At 39.5% G+C, this 15,322-nt stretch overlaps 2 protein-coding genes and 2 pseudogenes across 2 annotated transcripts in view; 1 reads left to right on the top strand and 3 right to left on the bottom strand.

Moving 5' to 3' along the window:
- Window positions 1-14,778, bottom strand: part of LOC127624980 (zinc-binding protein A33-like) — a 203,655-nt gene extending 188,877 nt beyond the window's left edge. The window contains exon 1 of the mRNA XM_052099981.1: window positions 14,673-14,778. The gene's annotated coding sequence lies outside the window, so the exon portion shown is untranslated. The remainder of the gene's footprint in view (window positions 1-14,672) is intronic.
- LOC127625049 (zinc finger protein 208-like) overlaps window positions 1-15,322 on the bottom strand; it is a 632,925-nt pseudogene that overhangs the window by 313,156 nt on the left and 304,447 nt on the right.
- The window catches only part of LOC127625046 (nuclear factor 7, brain-like), a 256,580-nt gene that overhangs the window by 101,747 nt on the left and 139,511 nt on the right, over window positions 1-15,322 (top strand). The gene's annotated exons all lie outside the window — the stretch shown is intronic.
- On the bottom strand, window positions 4,812-12,912 carry LOC127624988 (zinc-binding protein A33-like; annotated as a pseudogene).

Here is a 15,322-nt window from a genome sequence, read left to right as displayed (position 1 = left end):
AGGAAAAATGTTGCCAAAACAATTTTGCAGGCATCAGGTATTGGCAAACTATTTAAAAGAACAGTTTATTTCCAGAGACAGAGTGATGGAGTATAATTATCTACATTATCATAATTGCAGAGTCGAGAGATGAGTATTGCTCTGTATGTGGACAAAAAGACACTAAGGACCAAACAGAGGAGCTCTGCACCTGGGTATTCTTTATGTCATTATTGCCTATTTGTTGAAAGTGAAAAGAAATTGAAGAGAAAATGAGTTTTCTCAAATACATTTCATAATTACAACAGTTTCTGAATAAATCTAACAATGTCCTATTTTTCTTCCAGGTTCAATGTGAATTATGCCAGAGGTGGTTTCATGTCCAGTGCCTCGAAATTAATCTGCCACCAAAAGAGGAACCATGGATTTGTGGTTTGTGTTTGTAAGCTATTCAGTTAGAGGAGCTCATGCTAAAAGTGTGTTTAAATTGTAAAAATATGTATGTATTTGATGAAGCAGAAAAAATACATACGTATATATATTTTCTTGCTTATGTTTTATCAATTTTGCTTATGCTTTATCATTTAATCATTTGTATATTAAATGTCATTTAACCAAATCTAATCAATCATATTGTAAGAAACATTACTATTAGGTTGATGTGTTTACCATTATTATCATTTGAAATGTATGCTTGCTGCTTTTCTTTTATTAATTTGTATGCCTCAAATGTAGCTGACTGATTTAGAAGTCTGTAAGTGTCCATAGACAGACCACAAATGCTTGAATGTCTCAGAATAAAGTGACAAATGAATGTTCTCTTAGCTAAACCTCTTGCAGAAGGGACATGTTGTGCAGTTCTGTATTGTGTATTGTATTAAGATGAACATAAAATAAACAACTTTCTGACTGACACTTTTAGGGTACCAGACAATGTGTGTATGCCTCACCCCACTTGTCCTGGCAAATTATCTCCGCCCCATAATTCCCTTTATAAAACAGACAATATAATTTTCCTTCAATGACTTAATATCAACAAAATATCTCAACATTGCTGATTCCAGATTCATTTCTGGAAGCCGGGCTAAATTAGCAAGCACTGTTACTGCATTCAGATATCAGATACAGACATTAAAGAATACATGAAAAGAACATTTCAGTAATTACACTGGTAACTTCTATAACAAAGTAAAATCTCACAAGCCTAGAGAAGTCATTCAACTCATGTGATATTTAGAAAGAAAAATATTGATGAATACCTTGATAAGTCACTTATTACATTTACATTGAAGCAGCAGTTTATTCCAAAATCCACACCCAAAATAAACATCATGTTTGCTGTCATGTTTTCTGAGTACTTGTCAATAATCTGATGGATTCAGTCCCACGGACAGTAATATTTCTGCAGGACTGTAAACATCAATCAATGTACATGAATTGTGTTATTGTTAAAGTTTCATGTTAAACACAGATGTCATACAACATGAAAACATAAAATAGAGTTTAGCCATTCTTTTTATTCAACACCTGGAGAACACTGTTACACAGTCTTTATCACAGATAAAACAGAAAAACAGAGGTGAATAAAACAGCAAGACATGGGCTGTAGTATGTTCTGTAGAGTCCAGACAAGATGATCCAACTTGCTTTGTAGCAGTCGTCTCGATGCTTTTCAAAACCTTTTGAAATAAATCATATGTCATTATTAAAACCACCACACTTACACACTTCTTTTTCATTTTTTTTTTCTCAAATAAATAAATATAAACGGTTGTAAAATGAAGCAATTAACTATGTTCAGGAGATTAAACATGATTTTCCTTTCTACAGTCTGGATTGTTACCAAATTACAGTTCATGTACAGATTCATTCATTATTATTTCATAAACACCTTTTTCAACACCATCATTATAATGCAGGTTTTGTTGCTAAAGGACATTCTATAGCATCAGAACACATAATGTGAGAGGCTACATCTGCAGTTGGCTAAAATGTAGTTGTCTGTTTGCACACGATGAAAAACAATATTAACTTTTTAGACGGTCCCTATCTTGGTTACGACACACATTGAATATTCATCTCTAAAGTACATGCTTAAAAATATACTTGCCCATTTTGATCGATTGTAAAAAATGTTGTAGTTCACAACCTTTGTGGTCAATATCATGTAGCTGCTGCGAATCTGAAAAAAAAATAGCTTTATTGACTATTTAATTGAAAAAGTTCTTTAACGCGAATGTGCGAATATCAAACCAACTTTACCTAAGTACTTTTAACTCTATTATAATACACTTCTGGTATATTGCTTGTATGTTTCGAAGACACTCGCAATTAATTTGTAATGTACTTGTAACACAAAGTACACTTTACTATCACTAATCAAGCATGTAATTACCCTACACGGGCATATACTTAAAGTATACTTGAAGTTGTTCCAATTTAACACACAAAAGTCCTCCACCGGGCTGTATGCAAGACTCAGGGCGTTTTTGACTTTTTTACAGTAAGCATTTTGAACACGAAACGTATTCTTGATTACTAATCTAAAGGATTAACGTAAAATACCAAATGAAATCCGCCCACGTAGACTCCTGAAAATGATTGAAAAAAAAAAACTCTTCCTCACGACTGTAATTGGTGCATCCTAAACAGCGCTGAGTAAAGTAACAGGTACCACGTGACACTGTTTACGCGCCTCTTCAGAAGAGGTAGAACAATCATTTACACTGTAATTATACTAAGGACATTTAGTAGTTGTTAAAAATAAAAACATTGTATAAAGTTACATTGTTTATCTATGTGGTAAAACTGCCCAAATGTTGGTCGGGACATTTTCGATTTCCTGAAAGGTAAGGGACGTGTCCATATCATCCCTAGCCTACTTAAAATTACACCTTTGGATGTGGGTGAGAAACAGATCAAAAATATATTTTTTATTATAATGAAAAACTACAATTTAACGAAACTAACAGCAGTTATTTAAAAACGAATTGAAATAAATTAAAAATTCTCCAAAATAAATGATCGTTTTCGTAATCATGCAACGAGCTCTCATCAGATGGCGGGAAAATGTGATCCGTGTGTGTTTGAGATTGGGCTGTTTAGGTGAACACGTGCATGTAATGCACACAGTACCGCTCCCTATAAGCAGACTACGCAGTCTGCGTACGTAGGGTACCAACTCCCTAGGGGGGCACCAAATTACACTATGAGGGCAGCAGAAAGTCCACCTGCTGCCCTTGCTCGCACGTTATGCATTATTCAAGTACCCCCAAAGCAGTTGCGGAACACAGATGATCACTTCACGCTCATATCACGTGATTTAAAAGCGCTTCAGAATGACCCTCTTGGCGCGAAATGAATAAAGATACATCCGGTAATGTTTTCCAAGTGTGTAAACAGACGGGACAAAATTCTTATATCTCAATATCTGATCTGTGTCATACTGCAACTGTTATAAGACTATTGTTAATATTAATCAATCAACAATATTGACAAGAAAAAGAGAAAATCACTTTTGCTGGATAACTTTAAGCCCAATACATTTCAATGACAGGTCTGTTTATCAGTAAGTCATAATCAGTAAAGATTATGTCCATATTTTAAGTACTTCTGTTTTTCATTATATTTGTAATGATTTTTATAACCTTTTTAATATTGAATTGCTGCTGTTACTGAATATCTTAAAGCACTGTTTACTCTGTTCTTTATTTTATTACTCGGCTTTATTACTGGCTCTTGAATAATTAAACTTGAAGCAATGTTTATGAGAAACACTGGAAGTCTACATTGTTTTAATTGAATTAGTTCATATTTACATCAGTTTTAAACTATTTTAAAGAATTGAGCCAATATTTTAAATGAATGTAAATAAATGGATTCATTGATCGCTTTTCAAATGAAATAAATTAAGATGATTATAAGGGAAGACTTTATTGTTATTTTTTGTTCATTCTTATAACTGCAACTTTATAATTTTCTGGGTTTTTGAACAAAGCTATTCATATTTTTGTTAACATTATCGTTTTACCTCTGCTTGCATTTCAGTTTGTCATATTTCAGTATGTTCAGTACAAGTATGTATTTCAATGAGTCATATGAAGATGCTTTTCATTAGAGTCGTGTGTAAATCGGTGCTTCAATGTGATATTTGAGGATGATATTGTCAGGAAATAATTACAATATTTGGGACTTGATTTGATGCTGTCACATGATGAAGTAAGATTGGATGACGTCATCGGAACTTGCCATAATTGGCTTTTGGTGAATTGACGCCACTGTTCAAGCCTGCTCTGTCTCAGTGCACAGTTTTATTTCTGGGTGAACTATCCTTTTAATCTCTAGTGTGTCATAATCATTTGTGAGCTGCTACTTCTGGTCTGTAGATGTTTGTTGTTCAGAAATGGTCCGTTTCTTTTGACCTGTCTCTGTTGTGAAAGTTCATTGTAAAGGTTTGTTCAGTTGTTTGCTTGTGCTTGAAAGTTTGTTCCTTTCTTGTTCATTTCTAGAGCAGGTTTCTCAGACCGGGGGTTCCCTAATTCATTTAGGCTTTGTGTTATCACTAAGTGTGTAGGTGCTTGACAGGCCAAACAAGTCAAGGCAGAGAAATTAAACATTTCTCTCAAATATTATGGATGCCCAGTCTATCTGTCACAGACTCCAGTTTGTGATACACTGTTTTAGATATTGATGTGTGCAGAAATGTTATTATACACCAAAACTTACTTACTGTATATATGCAATAGAATAAAAACTCAATTAATTAAAATCTATTTTTTTTTTAATCTATATAATGTCCTTGTGTACACAAAAGCTTTTATATGTTACAGAGATATTGCTTATAGGATAATGGCCGAAAAATGGGCTGACGAAATCTCTCAGGTAAAAGCATATACTTGTGAAGATGGTCAAAAATGGCATGTTGTCATGGCAAACTATTTTAGCTTTTGCTGCATTTGTTTCACTGACAGGAAGAGTCTTTCCATCATGTACAGGTACATTTACTCTGTAGTAAATACTCAGAAAAAGTGTCAGTTACCCTTAAAAAAGGCAGTAACAAAGTTAACACAGGCTCAAATATAATACTCATTTTATAATCTTGTTTTCTAGGCAGGGGAAATAAAAATGTGGATCCTGCAGCCTGATTTGGAGAAGTCAGTGGTTCAGTCTCCAAAAAAGTTGGTTTTGTTTGAGGGGTAGCAACATCAGACCAAAGTAATAGTTGATTTGTTGTTCTGCTTTTTAACATTTTGTGTTTTTATTTATGTTTAATGTTTTGTTTAAACATTTGCATTGTTTATATCTTAGTTGCGTGTCATGATGGACCTGAAGACTGTCAGTCAGTGATGTGTGGAGCACTTGGAGGGCTGTATTTGTTCAGTTCAGTTTTGTGTTTACATTTATTCAGGACATGCAGACATTTCTTGAGAATGTTGTAGATCAAATGAATCTAAGGATTTACTGCCGAACAGAGGTACAAAGTCCTAGTGTGTAGCTGGTAATTAGGGGCAAAGTACCAAAGCTAGCACCATATTCTGTTTGTTCTGATTTTCTTCTTCATCTTTTATTTTTCTGCTCTAAAAGTGTCTGATGGGCTTTCAGAGACCATAAATTGGAGAGAGTCCAAATTTGGCAGGATGGTCCCAAACGCACACCCCACTACTCAGTTACTCACACACACACACACGCTCACACACACTGACTTTAGTGTAATGAACACTTTCACTTTTATGTTTCCCCTCTAATTCCTTGAGTCAAGCCCTACAAAACATATATCTCAGATTTAATTTCCACCTATAAAAATGTTCCACCATTTGGAATATTTGGAAAAAAATTGTTTTTGGAAGTCCTCCAAAGGTCATTTGTCCGATTGGCACAAAGCTGGTGTACATCATCTACAGACCCTCCTGACAATTTCTGAGATCTAAATAAATCTGTTTTGGGGTGTTTAGCCTGTATCTAGTGAGTGTCATTTTCAAACTTAAACTTTGTACACATTGACAAGAGAACACACTGAGGTAACATGTCGAGTTTCCTTCATTTTTTATGCAAGTGGGTGCTATAACTTAAGAAAATCCCAATTTTGCAACTGTGCTCAAAGCAGTTAAAATGTCACACAAAAATAGCCTATGCACAAAGAATTATGGAATAAGAAACGCAGAGAGAACGAAACATTAATTTTGGTTAAGATGATGAATTTGATTTTTATACAGTTTTAATCTGAGGTGATAAACACTGTTTTTAGAGTGTGAAAAATGTATTTTCTCTCTCTCGGTGATGTGGAAAAGCTTCATTGATGGAGAAGTTTGTTCTCATGTTTCCTGACTCAAGTGCACAGAGTCAGTGATATTGTGCTCAAACTAAAGTACACACAACACACTAGCAACCATCCACATCTCCCTAGCAACCATGCCTCTTATTGTCTTTTAAGAAATGTACAAATCTAATGTTCATGTAGTTTTTTATATTTATGGGGTGTAAATTCATGAATTGTAACTGACAGGTGTGATGATCAGTGGAGTTGAGTTTTTACCTTTTTGATTTAAATATGGGCAAAAATATGGAAAGAGTGTTTGAGTGAAAGACTGACCAGTGAAAGAGTAGATATGAGAGCTGGACTCCACATCATAAAAGGAGACCAGACCCTCCTCATAATCCACAAACACACCAACCTTCTGTGGCTTCATTCTCACACACAGAGAAACACATGGACTCTCACTGGCATTATATTCATTCTCAGTCCACAAACCCACAGTCCAGAATCCATTCACTGGAGTCAGTGTGATCGATCCCTTCCTGTTAATGGATTCTCTGACCACTCCTAAATCCCACTCAGTCTTTCCCTTCACCTGCACCTCAAAATAAAATCTGCCTGAACTGAATCCCTTCTTTCCCAGGACACTGACACATCTATCAAATCTCTCTGGTTTATCTGGGAGTTTTTGTTTAATGTCTCCACATGTCACTTGTTTTCCATCATCAGACAGGATGAGTTTAGGATGAGCTGTATCAGGATCCAGAGTCACATCCACTGAGAGAGATCAGAGAATATCAATCACTTCAGAATACAAACATTTTGATTGATGTAATATTGAATCAGAGTATAATGAAAGTGTAGTGCAGTAAGTCAGCTGTCAGTATATAAATGTAAAGTATTGTAAGTGTATATGAGAGAACAGTGAAGATCACACACTGTACCTGCATACTGCTGCATCCTCCTCAATACTGTCAACACAAATCACAAGAAAACATCAGCAATTGTTTACAGGAATATTACAGGAGAAATGCTTCATCTGCATCTGTGACAAGTGGTATGTGAAAGTATAGTTCCTAACTCATTTTGATACCAAGTAATCTATTTGAAAAGCAAATCTCATTTTGAAGTTTATTCCAGTACTACAGTATTCCATTTTTGGGACATGTAATTTAATTTATAATAGCTAATGGTTATAATAGTGTTTATAGTAAGTTGGTCGCTGTTTAAAACTATACAGACGAGTGAAGGCGAGAGCTGCATGTGTGTCTCTCCAACCTTCTCCCGTTACTTTTCCCTTTTTAAGGCACAACATTTGGAGGCACTGCTGGGATGTTTGGCTTGAGGGTTACCCCGGAGCTGCAAGTGGAGCCCTTGCATTGATCATCCCTTAAAACAACCCAGATATCAGAGAAAAGAGTTCAGCAAGGTGGTGGAAGTGGTCTTCAGACGAACCTGGCAAGTTGTATCCTGAAGTGAGCAAAACTGACCACTAGAGAGCAGCAAAAAGCCAATTATGTCAGATTTACCCTCATTTTACTGCTTATGCCCTCTCCTATGAAAGTCTGAATTGGAGAAGCTGCAACTGGAGATTAAAGGAGCGTTGTACAAACTGACTGTCGAACAGCTGATTAAAGTATGCAATGCACTGCAAATTTCAGGACCAGGAAAAGAACATGTAACTGGTAAAACTCGCTGTCAAGTGATTTCACATGTAATAAAGTATCTTGAATGGGAAGGATTGGCTGACCTAGAGGATGAGGGTATGTCAGACCTCCTCAGTGTACATGAAATAATAGACAAAATCGATACGGCAACAAACTTAAGTGAATGTGAAATCTCCAGTCACACTGAGTCACAGGAAAACCTCCAGAAAGAGGTAGAGACGCTAAGGCTGTCGTTGAAAGAAAAAGAGAACGCAATGTATGACCTTATGAAAACAAGCATGAACCCCCCTGCCAGTTCCAGCAGGCCAGAAAAGAATATGGCCCCAGCACCCCCTGGCCAGATAGGCGAGCCAGGGCAAAAAGATAGGCTAACATTTTCTAGTCTGGCCAAACAAATTGAAAGTGGGCTCAGCAAAGCCTATTCAGAGTCAGAGATTATTGATGCTGTAATCCGTGCTATCACACCAGGCCTGCAGTTACGAAGTTACCTTGAAGGAAAAGACAAACTAACATTGCCTGCCCTTCTTAGGATCCTCAGATGTCATTACCAGGAGAGAGGCGCAACAGAGTTATATAAACAACTCACCTCTGAGGTCCAAATAAGGGCAATGGACCTGAGACAAAAAATCTTGTTTGCTCCTCAGGAAGCTGATTCAAGTCTAAAATATGGCCCAGTACTAGTTCAGCTTATTTATGCATACAGTCCTAACTGGCCTCCAGATTGACAATATTAAAGGTGACCTAAGGCCCTACCTCCTGCAGATGGACACTTCAGATGAGCTGCTGTTGGAGAAACTGAACATTTCATGTGCCAATGAAAAAGAGAGGCAGGACAAAAAGAAATATGCTGCTCCATCACGTGTAACTAATGTGAATACAGTACAGTTAAGTGACGCTCCAGTGGAACAGAAAAACGCCACCTCACAAAGCCCAAATACACTTCCCCCGATCTGCTCGCTGAAATCAAAGAAATGCGCTCTGACATGGTGCTATTGAAAGACTTGAAAGCTGAGATCTGCCAAATCAAGGAAACCATCCAAAGACCCACACCTGCACACCCACAGTACCTCCCACCAAGCAGAGAACCAGTAACTGTGCCTTCCCCTTACCCAGTGTTTTCACCCCTACAATCCTCACCTTATAAGACTGAGTCAAATGACATGCCATTTTACCACCAGCAGTCGCCAACAGCAGTGCAGGAATATCGACCAGCATTCGGTCCTGGGCGGATGAGAGAGACGGCCCAGTTCCAGCAGAGGTTTGCACCGCAGAGGTTTTACCCAGCACGACGCCCTCAACCAAGGTGTTTCCCATGTACTCAAGCAGGTGAGGAGTACTGTCAGCATTGCTTTAGGTGTGGAAGCAGTGAACACTTCAGAGCAGGTTGTAAAGCACAGAGACCAGTAGAGCCCGCTCAGAGGATCCCTTTAAACTAAGAGGGGTTGCTCCCACGGGACATGGAGCAACCAGTAATATTGATAAGTTCCAATTTTGTGCAGGTTGTGAAGAAGAAAAAGGTAGTGAGGAACTAAAATGTTGCTCGATTTGTAAAATCACACTATACTGCTCAAAGGAGTGTCAGGGAAACCATTGGCCCACACACCAAAGACTTTGTAAGCAATATGCATGTTCAGGTATCAAGAAGCAGGCAACTCAGTCACGTGATAAAGTCAAGTGCAAAGAAAAGAAGTGTGTCATCAGGTGCTTCCTGCACAAACAGAGAATTCAGATGAAAAAAGCTATTTGCCTGATGTTCCTCTCAGAGATGTATCGGAGCTAGTTGACCCTTTGCAAATCGAAGCAGCCAATGGAACAGAATTGCCATACGTCGGATGCCTTGAAGTGTCCTTTAAACTTACTGCTAATGATAATGAGCTTTGATTTTTCCAGTTCAATAAATACGCCCACGCCTGCCACAGCCAACGAGCTGGAAGTCTCGTCTGTCCCAGAGCCAGTGTTGCCAACTTCGACCATCCGGAGGAGGAAGAAATGAAGAAAGGCTTCTACTCCCCAGTCTCTGCCTGTACTCTCTTCCGCGGCTCCGCCCCCAGAATCTTCCGTCGCTCCGGCTTCCACTGCTCCGCCCCAGAACTCTCCACGGCTCCGCCCGATTCCCCAGTGACTATTCCTCCCATGGCTCCGCCCGCTACCCCAGTGACTATTCATCCCACGGCTCTGCCTGCTCCCCCAGAGTCTATTCCTCACACGGCTCCGCCCGCTCCCCCAGAGACAACTCCTTCAGCGGTTCCGTCCGCCTTACTAGTGGCGACTCCTACAGCGGCTCCACCTCCTGACCCGGTCCCTGTCCTGTGGCCGCCTCCCAGGCCTCCTGACCCGGTCCCTGTCCTGTGGCCGCCTCCCAGGCCTCCTGACCCCGTCCCTGTCCTGTGGCCGCCTCCCAGGCCTCCTGACCAGGTCCCTGTCCTGTGGCCGCCTCCTGACCTGGTCCCTGTCCTGTGGCCGCCTCCCAGGCCTCCTGACCAGGTCCCTTTCCTGTGGCCGCCATAAGGCTTCCTGACTCGGTCCCTGTCCTGAGGTCCCCTTGGTCTCCTGGCCGTCCGCCTGGTCAGCTCTGGTCCCCTTGGTCTCCTGGCCGCCCATCTGGTCTACTCTGGTCCCCTTGGTCTCCTGGCTATCCCCCGGATCTGACCTGGTCTCTTGGCCATCCCCCAAATCATCCATGGTCTCCTGGCCATCTGCCTGGTCTGCTCTGGTCCCCTTAGTCTCCTGGCTGCCTGCCTGATCTGCTCTGGTCCCCTTAGTCTCCTGGCTGCCTGCCTGATCTGCTCTGGTCCCCTTGGTCTCCTGGCTGTCCGCCTGATCAGCTCTGGTCTCCTTGGTCTCCTGGCCGCCCTCCTGGTCTGCTCTGGTCTCCTTGGTCTCCCGGCTGCCCACCTGAACTGCTCCCTGACCTTGCCATGTTCCTCTGCCTGTTTCCCCCTTGTGCCCCCCTGTACCACATGTTTTCCCCTACACTCCATGGACAATTTGTTTGAGTTTTTTTTACTTTTTGGAGCATCTGGAATCCGCTCCTTAAAGGGGGAGCTCTGTCATATTCCCTGTTGTCTTTTGTTTTTGTGCTTTTATGTTGAAATTCTTGTTTAGTTCCTGTTTCCTGTTGTTTTTTCCCCCTGATTGATTCCCCAGGTGTTCCTCATTACCTTGTTTGTTCCTTGTATATTTAAGCCCTTGTTTCCCACAGTTAGTTTGTCAGTTCTTGTATATATGAAGGTTTTTTGTCTATGCTCGGTTCCCTGTGTTTTGCTTTTCTAACTTTGAAGTTAACTTGTTTAATAAAGCTGTGTTTAGATCCTAATTCCTTGCCTGCCTCGTCACAGTAAGTGTGCATCTCCTCCTCTGTGTCTCTGCATGTCATTAGCACATTTGCCGTTACACAATCATTTAAAGTGAGTGTGCTTTGTGTTCAAAATTAAACTTTAGATTTGTTTGTTTATATTTTTGCAAGCCTCAGCTAACAGCGCTTCACATGCTCTTCAGGTCAGAAGCTGGTTGATGTCCGCTGTGCAGCTCAGTGAAGATCGGACTCAGAGTTCAACTGAATGACACACAAATGTGCCGTTCATGGCATTTACACAGTATATTCACTTAAAATTCCCTTATTTGGGCATTAAAATGTGATTGGAATTTGAATTCCCAATAATCGTGGTTGTCTCAAATAACTGTGATCAGACGGTTATTTAATAATCATGACAGGTCTACTATACACTTACCAGTTTGACCGAGTTTTTGATCTACAGTCTCATGTAGAGTGTCTTTGAGTCGAGTCAGAGCTGTATTCAGAGTGTCCACACTCACATGAGTGTCAATACTGATCTCAGTCCAGTTTTTACTGTTTTTAGGGCTGTACAGGGACGGGTCAATCTACAGCAGGAGAGAGGAGAAATCCATCAGCATGAGGAGTGTTTTCTAATCATTCTCATTGATGAGAGAGATGGACACTGACCTGTAGGAGATGAAGATGATCTTCAGTGTGTGAGATCTGCTCCAGCTCAGAGTTTCTCCTCTTTAGCTCAGTGATCTCCTGCTCCAGCTCTTTAATGAGATCTTCAGCCTGTTTCTCTGCTGCTTTCTGCTTCTCCTCCAACATCTCAACAACTTCAGTCTGACATCTCTCAATGGAGCGGATCAGAGTCGTGAACACCTCAACACTGTGTGATTTCTCTTCTTCTGTGTTTCTCTGATGAGATCAAGTCACAGTTTAAGTGTATTTAATTCAGCACCTTTATTTATAAAGAAGATTGAACCTAAATTTGACTGACCTTTCTCATCTCTACAGAGTGTTGGATGTCTTGAATCTTCTTCATTCTGTCCTGGATCATCTGCTGCACTTCTGTCTGTGTCTTTACCAGCTGATTCTACAAACAGAGAAAAACACAGACACATTTCATCACTCAACACAGCGTTTCCATCTTCATAATAAGTATTGATTGAATAGTAACTCTTGCCTTCTTCTCTGCACTCTCGTCCTCTATAGGAACAGTGTTGTGAGTCTTGTGGTCTCCTTCAGTGCAGGACAAACACACACACATCTGATCATCTCTGCAGAACAGCTCCAGAGGTCTCTCGTGTTTCTGGCATATATAATCCTCCAGATTCTCCACAGCATCCATCAGTTTGTGTTTCTTTAGTCGTGGGACTCTCCGATGAGGCTCCAGGTGAGTTTCACAGTAAGAGCTTTGACACATCAGACAAGACTTCATGGCTTTCTGCTTTCTTTCATCACAGATGTCACAGAGAACTTCAGATTTACCCAGATTAAACTTCTTCTCAAAGTGTTGCACGACCTCTCTGAGTGTTGTATTAATCTTCAGATCAGGTCTTTTGCTGAATGTTTCTTTACAGAATGGACAGCTGCAGTTCTGAGTGTTTTTCCAGCATTCATTCAGGCAGGTCTTGCAGAAGTTGTGTCCACATGGAGTTGTGACTGGATCAGTGCACATCCAGACAGATTGAACACAGAAGCTCCTCATTTAGTGCACTACTGGAAGACATGTCTGAAAATGCACATTTTAAAAGTGTTATTGTATTTAGGTGTAATTTAGGTTTTCATATGACATTATTATCGTTGTTGATGTTATTTGCTTCATTAATTCACTCATTCATTATTTTTCTCTCTGGACATAAACCATATGAACTGTTTCTCCTGGTTGGTTTTTGTTTTGGTGATGTTGATGAAGATGAAGATTCTGCCATTGCTCTTCCTCTCTTTAATCCTGTTTAGGACACAACACTCCAACATCTCATTTCACAGCATGAAACATGATCAAAGTGTGTGAAATATTAAAGATGAACTTCTCAAGAGGACATTCAGTTCACTTCTGAGTAAGTTCTCATATATTCTAGATCTCCAGTTTTATTAAATGACTCGATGTAAGATGAAAGTCAAAAGTTCAAGTGTTAAAAGTGTCTGTGATCAAAAGTAATAAATGTTGCAGTTTAAAGCTGATTTCAGTATGCAGTTAGCAGTATGCAGTTAGCAGTATGCAGTTAGCAGTATGCAGTTAGCAGTATGCTAGTCATGTACAGAAGCTCTAGTCTACAGCACCTCTTACAGTACAGTCGGGGCGTGGCCACAATGGAGGCAGCTGCCACCCTAAATAGACCTTTTTTCTCCCCAAATTTGACCATTACAATATCACTATGTGTATTCTGATGTTCTTCTTCATTTCATAGTTTTTAAGAGTCCTTTTTTGCTGTTATTCAAATGAGACACAGAGTCTGACAGAACCACACATACATAATGGCACACCTTCAGTTCTAGTATCTGAGGACTATAAAAGTTACATAATGGAAAGGCACAAACAAGAACATTTAAATATGGCCAATTCTGAAAGTACAATCCACTATAAACACTCCCCTAAACCCGTTCTGAACAATTTTGCAGAACGGCTATTCAGTTGTTCAGTCCAAACTTGGTCAGTCCTTCACCTGCTGAAATGCATTGTGGGTACCCGACAGTGCTACAGTATGTTTTGATGTGTGAGCTTACTTCAATGTGCTCACTTTAAAAGCACATTTCTTATATGGACTATAATTCACAATAGTTTTAGTACATGCTATTTTTATGTTATGAGTACATTTAAAGGGATACTTCACCTTAACATGACAATTCTGTCATCATTTACTTACTCTCATGTCGTTCTAAACCCATTTGACCTCTGGCATTACAATTATTTCCATAGTATGTGTAATATTAGTCATGTGCTCATTGAATAATAGTCATTTACTCAAAATATTCCCTAAACTGACGGAGTGATGCAGGTAATAGTCAGTGAAGTGTCCTCATGTAGGCTGTAGTTTGCAGTCCTGTGTTGGCAGTATTCACTGTCTGGCTGGTGAAGACTGAATGAAGTCATCACATAACAACACAGACTTTACATTAGTGATTGCAATAAAGCAACATATATATATATATAAACTTAAGTGGTGTGTTGAGTATGAAAGACTAAATGGAGTAAAAAAGATGACACATTTTCACTGGACTTTGTTCATTCTGTCTGCAGTTCAAACACTTCCTGTTTCTGACGTCTTCAAGTTATTTGACAACATGACAGCACACATCAAACTCTGATTTATAACCGATTCAATGATATTCTGATACTAATTCAGTAAACTAGTTGGAGTATTTAACTGGTGTTTAAATCTGGTTTTGTGCAGCTTTATTCCAGTGTGACACAAACTCCTCTGAATCAGACCACTAACATTAGAAACCTGTTCAGGGAAATGTCTCTTATATTTCTATTATCACTTACCTGTGAGTGAGTATCAGCTGTGATCACTAAAGTTTGACAATATCTGAAGAAATATTCTGCCGTTTGAAGAGAGAAAACGTTGAAAGACTTCCTGTTTTAAAACCAGTTTCACTTTTACTTCGCTTCAGTGACGTCATAGCTCCGCCCCTATCTTCTCATGAATATGTAACAGGTATAAACGCATTCCTATTGGCTGTGTTGTGTGTGTGTGTGTGTGTGTGTTGTGTGTGTGTATTAAGTGTGATCATATTAAACTGATTTCACACAGGTGTGTTTTAAAGGTGATTTGTCAGTTTGTCAACAATACAGATTTGATATATTTAATCCAGATCTCATTTCACTGTGTGTTTATTCCAGGAGTCTTCAACCTTTTACATGCCAAACAACTCTTGGTGGATGAAGAGATGTTACTGTTTATTGTTTTGTACATGAATTTAATAATTCAGATTCATCTTAATGTTTCCAGTGATTTATTGGTTCCATTATCAATTATTTTAGTTGTTTTTAGTAAGAAATATTTGAAACATGAAATGTCTGTTAAAAATGATGAGATCATTTCAGATTAAATCTACGGCCCTCCCATGGCTCTGCCTTCAATGTTCAGCGAGCCAGAGCCCACGCCTGTAGCCTCGACCGTCCCGCCTGAGGCG

The sequence above is a fragment of the Xyrauchen texanus genome, chromosome 31 (assembly GCF_025860055.1).
Source record: "Xyrauchen texanus isolate HMW12.3.18 chromosome 31, RBS_HiC_50CHRs, whole genome shotgun sequence".
NCBI lineage: Eukaryota > Metazoa > Chordata > Actinopteri > Cypriniformes > Catostomidae > Xyrauchen > Xyrauchen texanus.
This window is presented reverse-complemented; position numbering and strand designations above follow the sequence as displayed.